Source organism: Cupressus sempervirens, chromosome 8, assembly GCF_028749045.1.
Source record: "Cupressus sempervirens isolate cs-2001-9-10 chromosome 8, ASM2874904v1, whole genome shotgun sequence".
NCBI lineage: Eukaryota > Viridiplantae > Streptophyta > Pinopsida > Cupressales > Cupressaceae > Cupressus > Cupressus sempervirens.
The window spans coordinates 183,140,724-183,154,374 of NC_143125.1; positions in this window are offsets into that span (position 1 = coordinate 183,140,724).

The following is a 13,651-nucleotide window of genomic DNA, read 5'->3' on the forward strand; positions in this document are numbered from 1 at the left end:
ACACTAATTAGTGCTTCTTGTATACCAAAAAGAGGGTACATTTCTCCAAGGCATTCTATCTAAGGGATCCAATGGATTAAGAACCTTGAATGATGACTTAGAGATTCCTATCTATGACATGAAAACACTATGAGATTGTGGCTCTCAAATGAACCTAGGTTAAGCAACCCTTGCAAGGTGCATCGTAGAATGAAAGATTCAAAGAGTGGAGACAAGAATTCCAATATCCAAGAAACAATGAAGTCCAATGCAACTGCAAGATATTCTAAATGAAATGCAAGAGTAAAGTAGCAAGTATGAAGAGTTACTATACCTCCTAGTTAAGTTATGTAGTCTAAGCTAGAGCATAAAGGAAATCTAAGATAATGCAAATGAGAGATCGAAGATGCAAGGTGAGTGCAAAGTGAGTGCTCCAAGTGCTCCAAAAGCTATAATAAAACATGCACCATAATGTTAGTATAAACTAGAATGATATGACATAGTGAAAAGAGAGCTTCTTTTAAAAGATAAATGGATAGTAGAGATTAAGAGGCAAAAACAAGGGTGGAGGATGAGCCTTGAGTGATCCATGTGCACAAGAATCTCACCTAAGTAAGATCAATAGTATTCTTTAAGAGGAAAAAGATGTGTAGAGGAGAATTAAAGTTATTTTAAAAATAAATATTACTCTCACATAAAAAAGTGTTCCCCTCATGTACGAAAAAAATGCCTTTATTTTATTTTTAAAATAGGAATAATGCTTTTTCATGTGGACACTTAGGATAAGTGGGGTTTTGGAAATTTTATTTTATTAAAAGGAAGAAAGTTATTTCAATTAAATAATAGACATAGGATAAAGTGGTCAAAGTATAGGTTATAATCAAATAAATAGCAAAGTGATGATTGTTGAAGTTGATGAAAGATCAACCCCACAACTTGCAAGAATCACTTGCATGCAAACACCTATTACAGAAAGAGAGAAACAAAAGCTATGGAGGCTGAAATTTCCAAATCCATAGATGCGACATTCTTGATGAGCAAAAAAAGAGATTGCTATTATAAAAAGTGAATTGTCTTAATGAATGTTTACAATGAAAGATTATCCTTATAAAGGAGATTGAAACCCTAAAAAAGTTTAACCTAGGTTGCATAATAATAATTAATAAAAGAATTAATTATTATATGCCTAAAGTTTAGCTTAAGTAGACTAGAGTTAATTTAAAAAAATCTAATTACTCTAACACCCCCTTAAGAGAAACTTAGGGAGTAATTAAAAACGTAGAAACTACTATTGAAAGTAGATTTGGGTCATGTCAACAAAGCCTAATGATGTACCCAAGCACAACCAAATCTCTGAAAAGAGGAGAAGTAGAGAAAACCACATTGGAAAAACCCTACTCCAAAAAAGAGATGGAAAATATCTTGAAAGAAACTAGTGAAGGACTGAAGAAGCCTCCAAACTAGGGAATGTCCTAGAAGATAGGAACAAAAGATGATCATGAAGAACATCATTGAAGTATGTAGAAGCTACAAAGCTCTATCAAAAGTAATTGTTAATCTGAAGAACTGCCACTGAAATAGAAGATTGTGATCTGCATCGAATCAAGAGGCACAAAAAGGCAAACAACTGAACTCGAAGATACAGATGGAATGGAACACCAAAGCCTGAAGAGATGATCAATTGAACCAAGGAAGAATGAGAAACAACAGAAGAACCCTACCTAATGCAAACAAGGGTGAGGTGAGAAGCAACTAAAAAAGTGGGCCAAAAGAACTACATGTCAAAGAGCCATGATCAAGATGCACAAAAGAGTACATACGTGTGTACTAAGGTGATCAATCTTAGACATGGCATAAGGCTAATATCACAGAAGAGAAACTCACTGGACAAAGGAAGATGGCAAACAAAGGTAAAACATGTAATGCTCACCCATAGTTTTCTTTTTCGTTATATTTACTAGACTCATTTATGCATATTTAATGCATGTGTTAGTTTCAAGGAGATTGGATTTATAATTATGGCATTATTTCATGACTTGGATTACATGTATAGCAATAAAGAATTACTTAGTTTATTATATTTCAAATGTTGATTGTTGATTATGATTGCTAGGGCATTAATAATGATTTAATCATTCTTAGTTAATAAATGTGGTTGCTTTCAGGATGATGTCAAATGATGAGTTTTCATATTTGAATATGTGATGATTTATATCCAAAATTTATTATAGTACTCACCCCATACTTGCATGTGTATGGTGTGTGTGTTTGTTTTACTTTTATGTTTATCATGTTTGATGTGGTTAAGGGAGGGAGTCGTAGTCACCTGTTAGTTAAGATCTACATGATGTACCACTCCCTCCCATTGCCTGTTTAGCTTTTATATATGTGTGTGTGTGTGTGTGTGTGTGTTCTTCTTTTATGCAGAATGTAGGTACTAGGCATCAACTTCCCTAAATTATCAGGATGAGCATGCCCTATCACAATAACTCAATGGTAAGAATGGGGAGATAATGTTTACATCCAATCCCAGCCATAGCCTAAATACTTGTCTTGCAAGGAGGACTCGTAATTGACTTTCCACCCTTTTTAAAACTTGTGAGTTTATCTTTGTCTGTGTTGTTTGACTTTGAGTTTCAATCTATTTTGGCAATGTTGCTTTTATGTGGATTTCACTATGTGATTTATTTGGTAAATGATTTAATTATAATAGTTCAATTAATCATATAATATTGAGAATTATTAAGTATTATTTGAATAAAAAGAAAATATTAAAGTATGAGAATATTTAATTAAATATTTGTTTTAATTTAGAATTCTAAATTTAGAAAATTGGTTAAAGACAAATTAGAATATGATAATATTTATTTAATTATTAATTAATTAAATATGTACTTCATTTTTAAAAATTAATTTAAAAGTTTAATTTAAGAATTTGGACAAAAAGAGAATTAAAATATTAAACTATTAAAGATTTAATATTGCTTTATAATAATTATTGATTTAATAATAATGAAATTAGAGTTGCATTTAAACAATGAGCTTTGATTATTATTATTAATTTAAATAATAAACTATACTTTAATTAGTGCTTGCACTAATTAATAAGCTAGAGGAAAATAAAATATAAAAGAATAAAATTTAAAGATTAAGTTATAGTTCTAATTGTGGTGTAGTTATATTTATTTAATTTAATGATAATTATTCAGGAGTTTTATATTAATAATAAACACTAAATAATGTTATTAATTAAATTAATAAATATATTATAAAAAATGCTTTGAAAATTAATTAAAAAAAGAAAGCTAATTATTTAAATTAAGATATTTTATAATTAAATATCAAAAAGAGTTGTGCATGAAAAGGTAAAAGGTAATAAAGTAATAAACAGTAATTGATCAGTGAGTTCCCTCTCGTGATTGCACAATTAGAGCCACAATTTAGGGGAGAACTCTTTATCAAAAATCTAAAGCTTATTTTGCAATTACACAGGTTTTGGGGAGCAAAAATTTAAAATTGGATCAAAAAATTTGTTGAAAGTTTTGGAGGGTTTGGATTTGCATGCATTCACAGATTGTCTCAGATTTTAGCTGTCGTTTTGAGGTAGGGTTTGAAAACTCATTGTATAATTTTATTGAAAGATCTATCTACTTCACATTTTCCTAGGTGTTTGCATATTGCTTATTAATTTACTGTATTGATTGTTCAATAAAGAATTATGTTGTAGATTTTGAAAAAGAAAATTTATTAATCAAGAAAACTTGACTCTGAAAATTCAATTTCAAAAAATTGGAAGAAAATAATAAATTGAACAATTAAGTTTTCAACTTAAAATTTGTTATTAAGATCTTGTGATTTCCATGAATTTTCTAAATATAGATAAATATTATTCTTATATGTAAAATAATTTAATTGTAAAATTTATTGGAAAAAAAAAAGATTAATTGAGAGGAAAACATGTTGTAACCAAACTTATGCACACATGCTAAAAATAGAAACTAAGAATAGTATGGTTACATGCATGTGAAAACAAATATGTAAAAAATAGAAAGCTAAATATAGTAAGGTTACATGCATGTGAAAACAAATGCTAAAAATAAAAGCTAAGTATAGTATGGTTACATGCATGTGAAAACAAATATGCTAAAAATAGAAAACTAAGTATAGTATGGTTGCATGATTTGAGAGATCAAAGACATGCAAAAATACTAATAGCATGTGTATTTTTATTTTACATAATTTAAATTTTAAATTTATTTATTTAAAAATAATAATAATAATTCATTAATTTCTAAAATAAAATTAATATTATTCATTTAGTTATAAAGTGAATGTTAGTATTAGTGATTATTTAAGTTTAATTAAACTCTTTTATTTTATTTTTTTGATCGATAAACGGCCAAGGCCTCGTTTATTTTATTAATTCAAATAAATAAATTACAACAGCTTTCTCCATTCAAACGAGCACTGGTAGGAAAGAACAGAGAAGAAAACCTCCATTCTAGCTCGAGACAAACGTCTTTTATTATTACAACTTAAAAGGGGCATTCCCAAGTCAAATCACATCATATTTAATTATATCATAAAAGGGGCATACCCCAATGAAATTACATCTTATCAATACACTTGTCAAGAGCTAATATGCTAGCTTAAAATAGAGTTACATCTTGCCTTTGCACTAACATCCCTCCCAATCTGAGATAAGCACTCATCCCTCCTTCTTGGCTTATCATTCAACATGGTTAGTGAAAATTATAAACATATGTACTGATTAATGGCAGCCTTGCGAAGTCACCAAAAGGTTCTGATCTTCCTATATTAGATGAATTATATCTACCAATATTATAAATATCATTATGCCTCTACTAACTGATTAAAATGCAATATTGTAATTGGATATTACTTTAACAATACCTGCAACATAGAACTTGAAAAAGATTCTGATCAAAGTATATGCCAATAGAAGCTCGATGAGCTAATCAAGATGATTAGAATTAATATAGAAAGTCACATTCTACTAGGAGACAGAGAGCTCCATCTCATAATTTTCAGCATTCTAGTCTTTTACTTTACTAACTCTTAAAACACATTCCACTCTTTGAATATACAAGGAGAAACTCGGGATATTAACATGCTAATCAAAATAAGAAAGAAGTGTCACACACTGACAAGAGACAAAGAGCTCCATTACATGCTCTTGACCGAAGAAACATGCATAAATTAAATTTTACAAAATTATTTCTTAACATCAAATCATCACTTCTAAACTCAACACAAGTAGCCAGGAGACTTTGACCTCTGTCATTGGACTAACATAATATCTAAGTTCAAACCCAGCCCATCCTGCTGGGAGGCCCAAAAGCAAAGAGCTTACTAAAAAGTAGCTATGACTAGCCCAAGTGATATTGAAATTAGAGAATAAATGATAAATGCTCATATATAATAAATTGATTCAACTTATGTTGCAAACCTCATTTAGTATCTCAAATAGAATGATTAGCCATGGATAAATAAAAAATAAAACAAAGATGCTAAAGCAATAACCAAACAAAACTCTCAAAAAATTATCTAACGAATGGTCAACCAGTTTCATACTCTCCATACTACTTTATCAGAGAAGTTCTCTTGAACTTCTTATATGAAGTGATCCATAATATCCATATCAAATCAATACTACGCTTACCCATATGCAGACAAAACTTAAAGCAAATTTGTTCAAGGTAAACATAATAGGCATCATAACCTGAGAGAGATCCTACTCATCTATATACAACCCATCTGAGCTCTACATTTGACCCGAGTGCTCAAAATTTGGCATTTGACAAGCATAGATTATAAGTCTTAGCCCATCAAATCTTTTAGAAGCATAATCATACATGAAGCTCTTCCAAATTTGAATGAAAATATCATGACAGAAATAAAATTAACATTGGTTACAAACAAAAGATTAACCATATCCATGAAAACCATAACACATTTCAACTTCTTATAACATAACTAAATTAAGTATCAAAATTGGTAGCATAAAAAAAAAAAGAGTATGCAAAGTTTTCCTTAATCATAGGTTAAAAACTGATATGTATATGTGAGTTCTAATCTTTATAACTTACATCCCAGTATACATCACCAATTATCTTAATCAATAATCAAAAACTGCCCTACATTAAAGACCTAAACTAATAGTTACTGAAATTTTAATAATAGCTAAAACCCTAGATAACCTAGTAGAAACTAATATATTGAATAAAGAGCCTTATACCGAGGGCAATAACTTGTTGTGACAAAACCACCTTTGGCACCAAATTTACTAAAGGAAATAGAGCTGCAAGTCCCCAATTGTCATATACATGCCAAGTAACCAAAAATCTAGATCCCAAAACCTCCTCGTTTATTCTTACTTCTTCCAATATATCATAATCACTTCCACCACATCGCTGGGATTTTCTGCTTGAAAACTTGGTGGAAATTTGAAAGAGGATTTCTCTTTGCTGGTCTTTTCTAAAATGGAGGTGACAAAGTCTAGCTTGTCTAAGTTGTCAAACCTCACACTAGGATGAATGTAGGCCTTGTGAAGATTGAGATAGTTGCTCAGTCATACAATTCCAACCTCGGCTGAGATATTTCTCCAACCCAAAAGGAAATGGAGAGAAGCTTCCATTTTAGGCCAAGCCATGTTAAAGGCATACTTGTCTCTGATAATTAGGGCTAGTCTCCTTAGGATGTTTGCCACTATCATACTCCCCAAAGGGTGGTCCATATACATTTCGGGGAGAGGCACACATAGATTTTCATTCAATCCCATTATGGCCTCCATAATACCTAAACACCATGTGGAATAAAAAATGTAAAAGCATAATCTTATCACAACCCATTTACTAATTCTTGCTTTAGCTATGCAACAGATGAAGGTGCCAATAACATTACTTTTAGTCTGCCAAGTACACTCATACTTGAAGATTCCTTCTCCAATTGCCCTACTTACTACAATTTAGTTCATGCCATAGATAGCCCTAAGGATTCTATTCCATCATTTGAGTTTTACATTACCCCTAAAGGCCATAGTTCACACTTCTGTCATATGGTAGACACAAATGTTTGTTTCCATCTTCAAATGATGCTAAACCACTTGAAAGTGCCTGGATTAATTGAGAAATTCAAAAGATGAAACCTCTAGAAGTTCCTCGAGAGATCCTTACCAACAAGGGATTTATTCTACAACTCCTAATAATGGCAAAGACAGGTTGTCACTAATAATGATCCATATGTCTAACCTTGAGTTCTGCATGATACTAAAAAGTATCGTTGTCGGCCTAAACCTAGGAAAAATAATAATCCTTAGTATATTATGCATACCTATAACTAAACACCACTAATAACTAAAAGAAATAAGTGTTTTATTAAAACCAAAATAAAAGGAAATGAGAATACATTTAAATCCCTTGACAGATTTCCAAAAAATTAGTACCATCCGCCCCAACATTGGCTACGGATCTGCCTTGTTATTGCCTTCTCTATAAATATGGCATATCCTAGTTTCCTCAAACCTATCGAGAAAATGGACAACTTCTTCTAATTTCAAGTTAAGAATCCAATTAGGAGTTGATTTATTCCTAATTGCATTTAAAATTATTTGAGAATCAACCTCAATTATGAGTTTAGATATACTTAATTGATGACATATTCTTAGTCCTTCTTCCAAAGCTACAAACTCATCCAAATTGTTAGTGGTAGGATTAATGGACATTTCTTTTTTGGCTAACCACTTGTCTGAGTCATTGTTGATGATACATCCGATACCTGTTACCCTTGGGTTGCCTCTAGCTACTCCATCGAAATTAAGCTTCGCCAAACCCTTCAAGGGTGGAGATCATTTACAATTTCTCTTTGCCTCCTTATTTCTCTTAGTGTAAACAAGTGGGGGATTAATCATATTGGGCCATATCTTTTTTATTAGACCATCCCAAAATGAAAAGGAGCCTTCTTCCATACTAGATTTCCTAAGGTGGGATTAACATTTTCCACTATGCTCACTTTGATTTTTAGAATTAGCTCTTTTGCTTTCATCTCACTATCACAAAAAATCCTCCTATTCCTTTCTTTCAAAATCTCCCACATGAGAATAGAAGGACTAATATTATAGAGTTTACTGTAGATGCCCCTACAAAGATGAGAAGGCCATCCAATAAGAAAATATGTAAGATTTTTAGAAAACGAAGGTTGGCAACCTAATTTATTTATGAGCTATTCCCAACACATTTGAGAGTAAGGGCATATATAGAGGAGATGGTCAACATTTTTGCAATCATTCTTACAGAGAACACATCTCGTTGGTCCAGCCAAATCAATTTTACTAAGCCTATCTGCTGTCAAAATCCTATTTTGAAAGGCTAACCATAAGTAAAAGTTAGCTTCTAGTAGACATATAGGGTCCCAACACAGATTAAGAGGGATTTCCACTTCTTCCCATCTTTTGGAATTAATCAAAGCTTTATAGCCATTTTTAATGCTATATTTTCCATCATTTGATGCTTCCCAGATCAATTTGTCCTTCCTCTCCATCTGTTTGAATTTCCTAGTAGAGATGATCTTTTTATAAGCCTTAATCTCCTCAAGTTCCACATCTACTTCTTCCAAGGGTTTCCAGATCCATGACAATTGATTATTCGTATTAGACTTAGTTTTGTATTCACTAACTTTCCTACCCCAATGATTGATTAGTTTTTCTTTGAGACTGATATGAACAAGATCGTTATCTATTGGTGGATGTCCATCCCATGAATCTTCACAAAAAAGAGCATATTCTCCTTTACCAACATCCCAAGTAAGATATTTGATAACCGGATGATGACACTTAACCATGAAATTCCAACTTTCAGATCCCTTCGAAAAACTCTTCATTCTAAAAATTGAACTGGGGTCTTCCACTATTTGATACTTATTATACAAAATCTTAGCCCATTTTTGCTCTCTTTTTGAGTATAGACACCAAATCAGTTTAGCCCCTAGCACTTCATTTTGCCATAGGAGATTCTTGATGCCTAACCCACCATACACCTTAGGTTTACAAATATTATCCTATTTAATGAGTGCTAATTTTTTTGATTCCTCACAATCATTCCATAGGAAATTCCTGAGTTTAACTTTGAACTTATGAAAGAGATGTTTAGGAAGAGGGAGACAAGAAAGAGGATAAGTCAGGATGGTAGATAAAATTGATCTTATCTTAATGCTCTTACCTACTTTCATGAGCCATTTATCTTTCCAACTTCCAATCCTAGCTTCCATTCTTTCCAATGTGTTATGATATACCATACCGATTTAATTCTCTTCTCTAACTCTATACCAAGATACTTACATGGGAAAATACCTTTTTGTATCCCATTATCTGACAGATTTGATTTTCTACCTTAGCTTCTGTATTGATGAAAAATATTTTTGATTTGGTGTCATTTACTTTTTGCCTAGAGGCTTTCATGTATCTCTCGATGATTAACTTAAGATTAATTGCCTCCTTCTGAGAGCTCTCTCCTGGCAAGATCATATCATCTGCATATTGTTGATGAGTGATTTTAGGAATATTCCTGGTGACTGTGACACCTTTAATTTCTTTATTGATATATGCTTTTGATATAGCTCTCCCAAAGGCTTCTACCATAATGATATGTAAAATAAGGATAAAGGATCTCCTTGTCTTATTCCCCTAGATATCTCAAAAAAACCTTCAAGCAACCCCTTAATAAGGACATAAATCTTGGTGGTAGAAATGCATTTAAATATTAGATTAATCCATTAACGGGAGAAGCCAAAGGCTTCTAAGGTTTTGCAGAGAAAACGCCAATCTACCATATCATATGCTTTCTGAATGTCCAATTTCATAAACATTCAAGCCTCTTTATTCTTAAGGGTCAAATGAATAGCCTCCTGAATGATTATGATGCCATCCAAAATGGATCCGCCCAAAATGAAACCTGTTTGTTCCTCGAAAATGATTTTAGGAAGAATTAATTTAATTATATTAGCTAAAATTTTAGAGAAGATTTTATAAATGGTGTTACATAATGCGATAGGCCTAAAATCACTTGGATTCTTAGGCTTTGGCTTCTTGGGAATCAAGGTAAGAAAGGAATGGTTAATTTTTGACAGTAGTGAACCACCCCTCCTCAAGGCTTTGATCACCTTCCAGAGAACTTTACCAATTATATCCCAAAATTTCTGATAAAAAAAAGGCCTGAAATCCATCTAGACCCAAAGATTTCTCTAGATTCATGTTAAATACTATCTTCCTTACTTCTAAAGAAATTAGTTTATTTAAATCTTTATTGTCTTTTGGGGTAACCAATTTAGGAATTACTTCAAGCAATTTGTCTTGCTCTATTCTATTTGATCCTTCAAGATTATTTAATATTTTTTGAAAGTGTTCCACAAAAATCTCTGCAATTTCGATAGGTTTATCTATCACTATACTCTTATGATTTACGATACTTTTTATAGTGTTTTTAGCTCTATTATAGAGAGTCGAGTTATGAAAATATTTAGTATTCTGATCTCCCTCCTCTAACCACCTTTCTCATGATTTTTGTCTCCAAAAAATTTCTTCCTTGGTTAGAATATCTTCTTGTTTAGCTAGCAATTCTTTTTCTAACGTATAACTATTGTTCTCCATACCATATTTGATAACTTCTAAATTTAAATATTTTAATCTATCTTTGATTTCTAATTTCTTTTTGAAAATATTATTGAAATAATCTTTGTTCCATCTGAGAATTTTTTCTTTGAGCATTCATTTTTGAAATGAAGATAAACATTTTTTATCCTTCAAAATCACCTTGTCACCACCATACTTTGATGTTTTCTAGGAAGCTAGAGTCCAAAAACCACATCTTTTCACATTTAAACGAATTTCTAGTGGGTTTGTGAGGTTTGATTAGCTCCAATCTAATAGGGAAATTATTAGAACCAGCAATTAGAAGAACCGAGGACTGAATATTTAGATTATTTACTTCTAAATCTCCTTTGATAAAAAATCTATCTAATTTCTCTACAATATATGTGAAATCCTTTTGTTTGTTATTCCATGTATGGATCCCATTGCTGCAAGGAATATCAATTAAGTTATGGCCTTCGCACTATTCTTTAAAATCCTTCATGAATTGGGAGATTTATTTAACTCCCCCAGTTTTGTCATTCAAATTTAATATAATGTTAAAGTCTCCTCCTAAAATTATTGGAAAGTTCTGTAAATTTTCCATGTATTAGCTGATTTCTTTCCAAACTATATTTTTCTCTAAATTACTTACTGGCTCGTATATATTAAAAAGAATAAACTTGATATTTGATTTCACACTATTAACTAAACCACAAATCCAATTATTCTTAGATGTTAATATGTCTAACATAATTTTCCTCTGATTCCATATGAACCCTAAAACCCTAGATGCACCTATAGATTCATGCATACTACAGCTCCAGTTACTTAGCTTTTTACCTAAACTAATTCCTTCTATTTTATTTAACTTGGTTTCTTGTAATAATATGATACCTAATTCAAACTTATTTAAATATTGTTTTAAAATTCTTTCTTTTTTATGGGAATTTAGGCCCCTAACATTCCATGTAGTAATCTTCATGGTTCTGTGGGAAGGCTCTTCCCCTTCCCTTTGTTGAAAAGTTGACTAATTTTTTGCTATTCCTGAGCTTTAACATCTACTTCTGTAAGTTCCTTAAGTGATTTTTTGCCTCTTTTTGATGTCGTCTTGCCACAATTAGGGAGCTTAACTCCTTCAAGATTTTTAATTATACCCAGGTAGTCCAAGTTTTCATGTGCACTCTTAACAGTTTCATCTTTATTACTCTCCTCAATCTCCTTTTCATCTATTTCTAGCTCTTGAAGTAATTTCTCTGTTAAGCATTGATGTACCTCATTTTTTTAATCTTCATCTTCATAACTTCTACTATTTGTCTGTGCATTCTTGGTTGTCTTGTCTTCTTCTTCAAATGATGATAGGTCCCTTCTGAGATCTGTAAAAGTTTAATTTTCTCCTCCTAGTTGTAAAACTTTTTGCAGAAGTTCTTCTTTTTGAGCCATGTTATCGCTATCTTCATTATCAAAATCAAATACCCAGCTTAGTTCTTCTGAAATCTTCTCTATGTAGTCTTACTCCTCCTTTTTGAGCAAATCTGTTTCTAAATCTTCTTTCTTATCCACTTTCTGGTTCAAAAAATCCTAAAATTCTTGAATAAGAATATCTTTTGACTTGCATGCTTCTGACACATTTGTCAAGACCCTATTTTCTAAATATTCTCTTTTTAGAGAGGGAGTCTACCAAAATTTGGTTAGCTGCTTTGGGGACTCTTTGTCTGAAATTGATTTTGCTTGAGATGGTTCTGCCCTTTGTTGCTCAGAATATTTGTCATATATTTCACTACTTTTCTTTGCTGAGACTTCAAATAAGAGTGCTTGTTCCATGTTATCCATACTCCTTGGCGAGTTAGCTGAAGTCAAATTACCTTCCAAATTGGGTACTAGTAGCTTCTTTGGTTCAATTTCTACCCTTCTGACTTCTTTCTTTTTCTTAGCTTTCCTTTCTTTCTTTCTCTATTTTCTGTTATCAACAATTATACTTTGTAATTTTAGTCTGCTATTTGCTTTAGGTGACACTCTCATGGAACCAAAGTTGTTGTCCTTTTTGAGTAATTTTAGAGGGGATAGTGTAATCTTGCTCCTGTCTATTGAATTGATCATGTCCAGCTGATGACTCCCATTTTTATACTTTGGAGATGTGCTAATATTGTCCTGTTGTCCTCCATTCTTTTGGCATGAGTAATTGTTACCCTTCTCTACTTCTGTCTTTGAACTATTTGATGAATCTTTTATATTTTCCTTAGATTCATGCTCTTCCTGCAACATACTCAAGTGCCTCATTCTGATCATGGAAATAGAGTTGTTGAGATCTAAAGTTCTAGATAACATTTTGAAGGAAGACTTCCTCTCATTATCGAGCCTGATTATATCTGTGATTTTACCCTCATATTTCTGAAAATTTAAGTTGTATGTTGATCTATTTGTGATTAACTTTATTGGTTTAAGATTTTATCATTAGCTTCACATTTGATAAGTACTTTTACATTATTACATCTTTCGAAAGACACATCCAAACCAATCAGCTCACCTAATGATTTGCCAATTCTTTTAATAATTCCTATATGATTTAGCTCTAGAGGAATTGAGTTAATAACAAACCATTTAGGAATAGTTAAATCTAAATTATCCTCTCTATAATTTGGAATCCAGTTAAAGAAATTTATCACATGATCCTTAAACATATATTTAGAAACCCTAAGAAATTCATTTTTCACATCCTTATCACAACAATGAATAAAGATTAATTTATTAGAGTAATGCAAAATACTTACTTGGAAGCCAAAAAAATCCTCCAACCAGTCAATCAAATCATGAAGCTCTGCTTTAGGGCCGTTCCAAATGGCGAATAAGCCAACCTCTTGACATTCTTGCCAACATTCTTCACTATCTTGATTGTTGATGATGAGAACCTTGTCTTCATGATCTACTAAGGAGTGATAAGAATCCTTAGGAAGCACAAAGTACAATTGATAAATGAGGGGCTCCCTACGATGTGGAGGGATGTAGATGGAAGGAGAATACAAAGGAGGG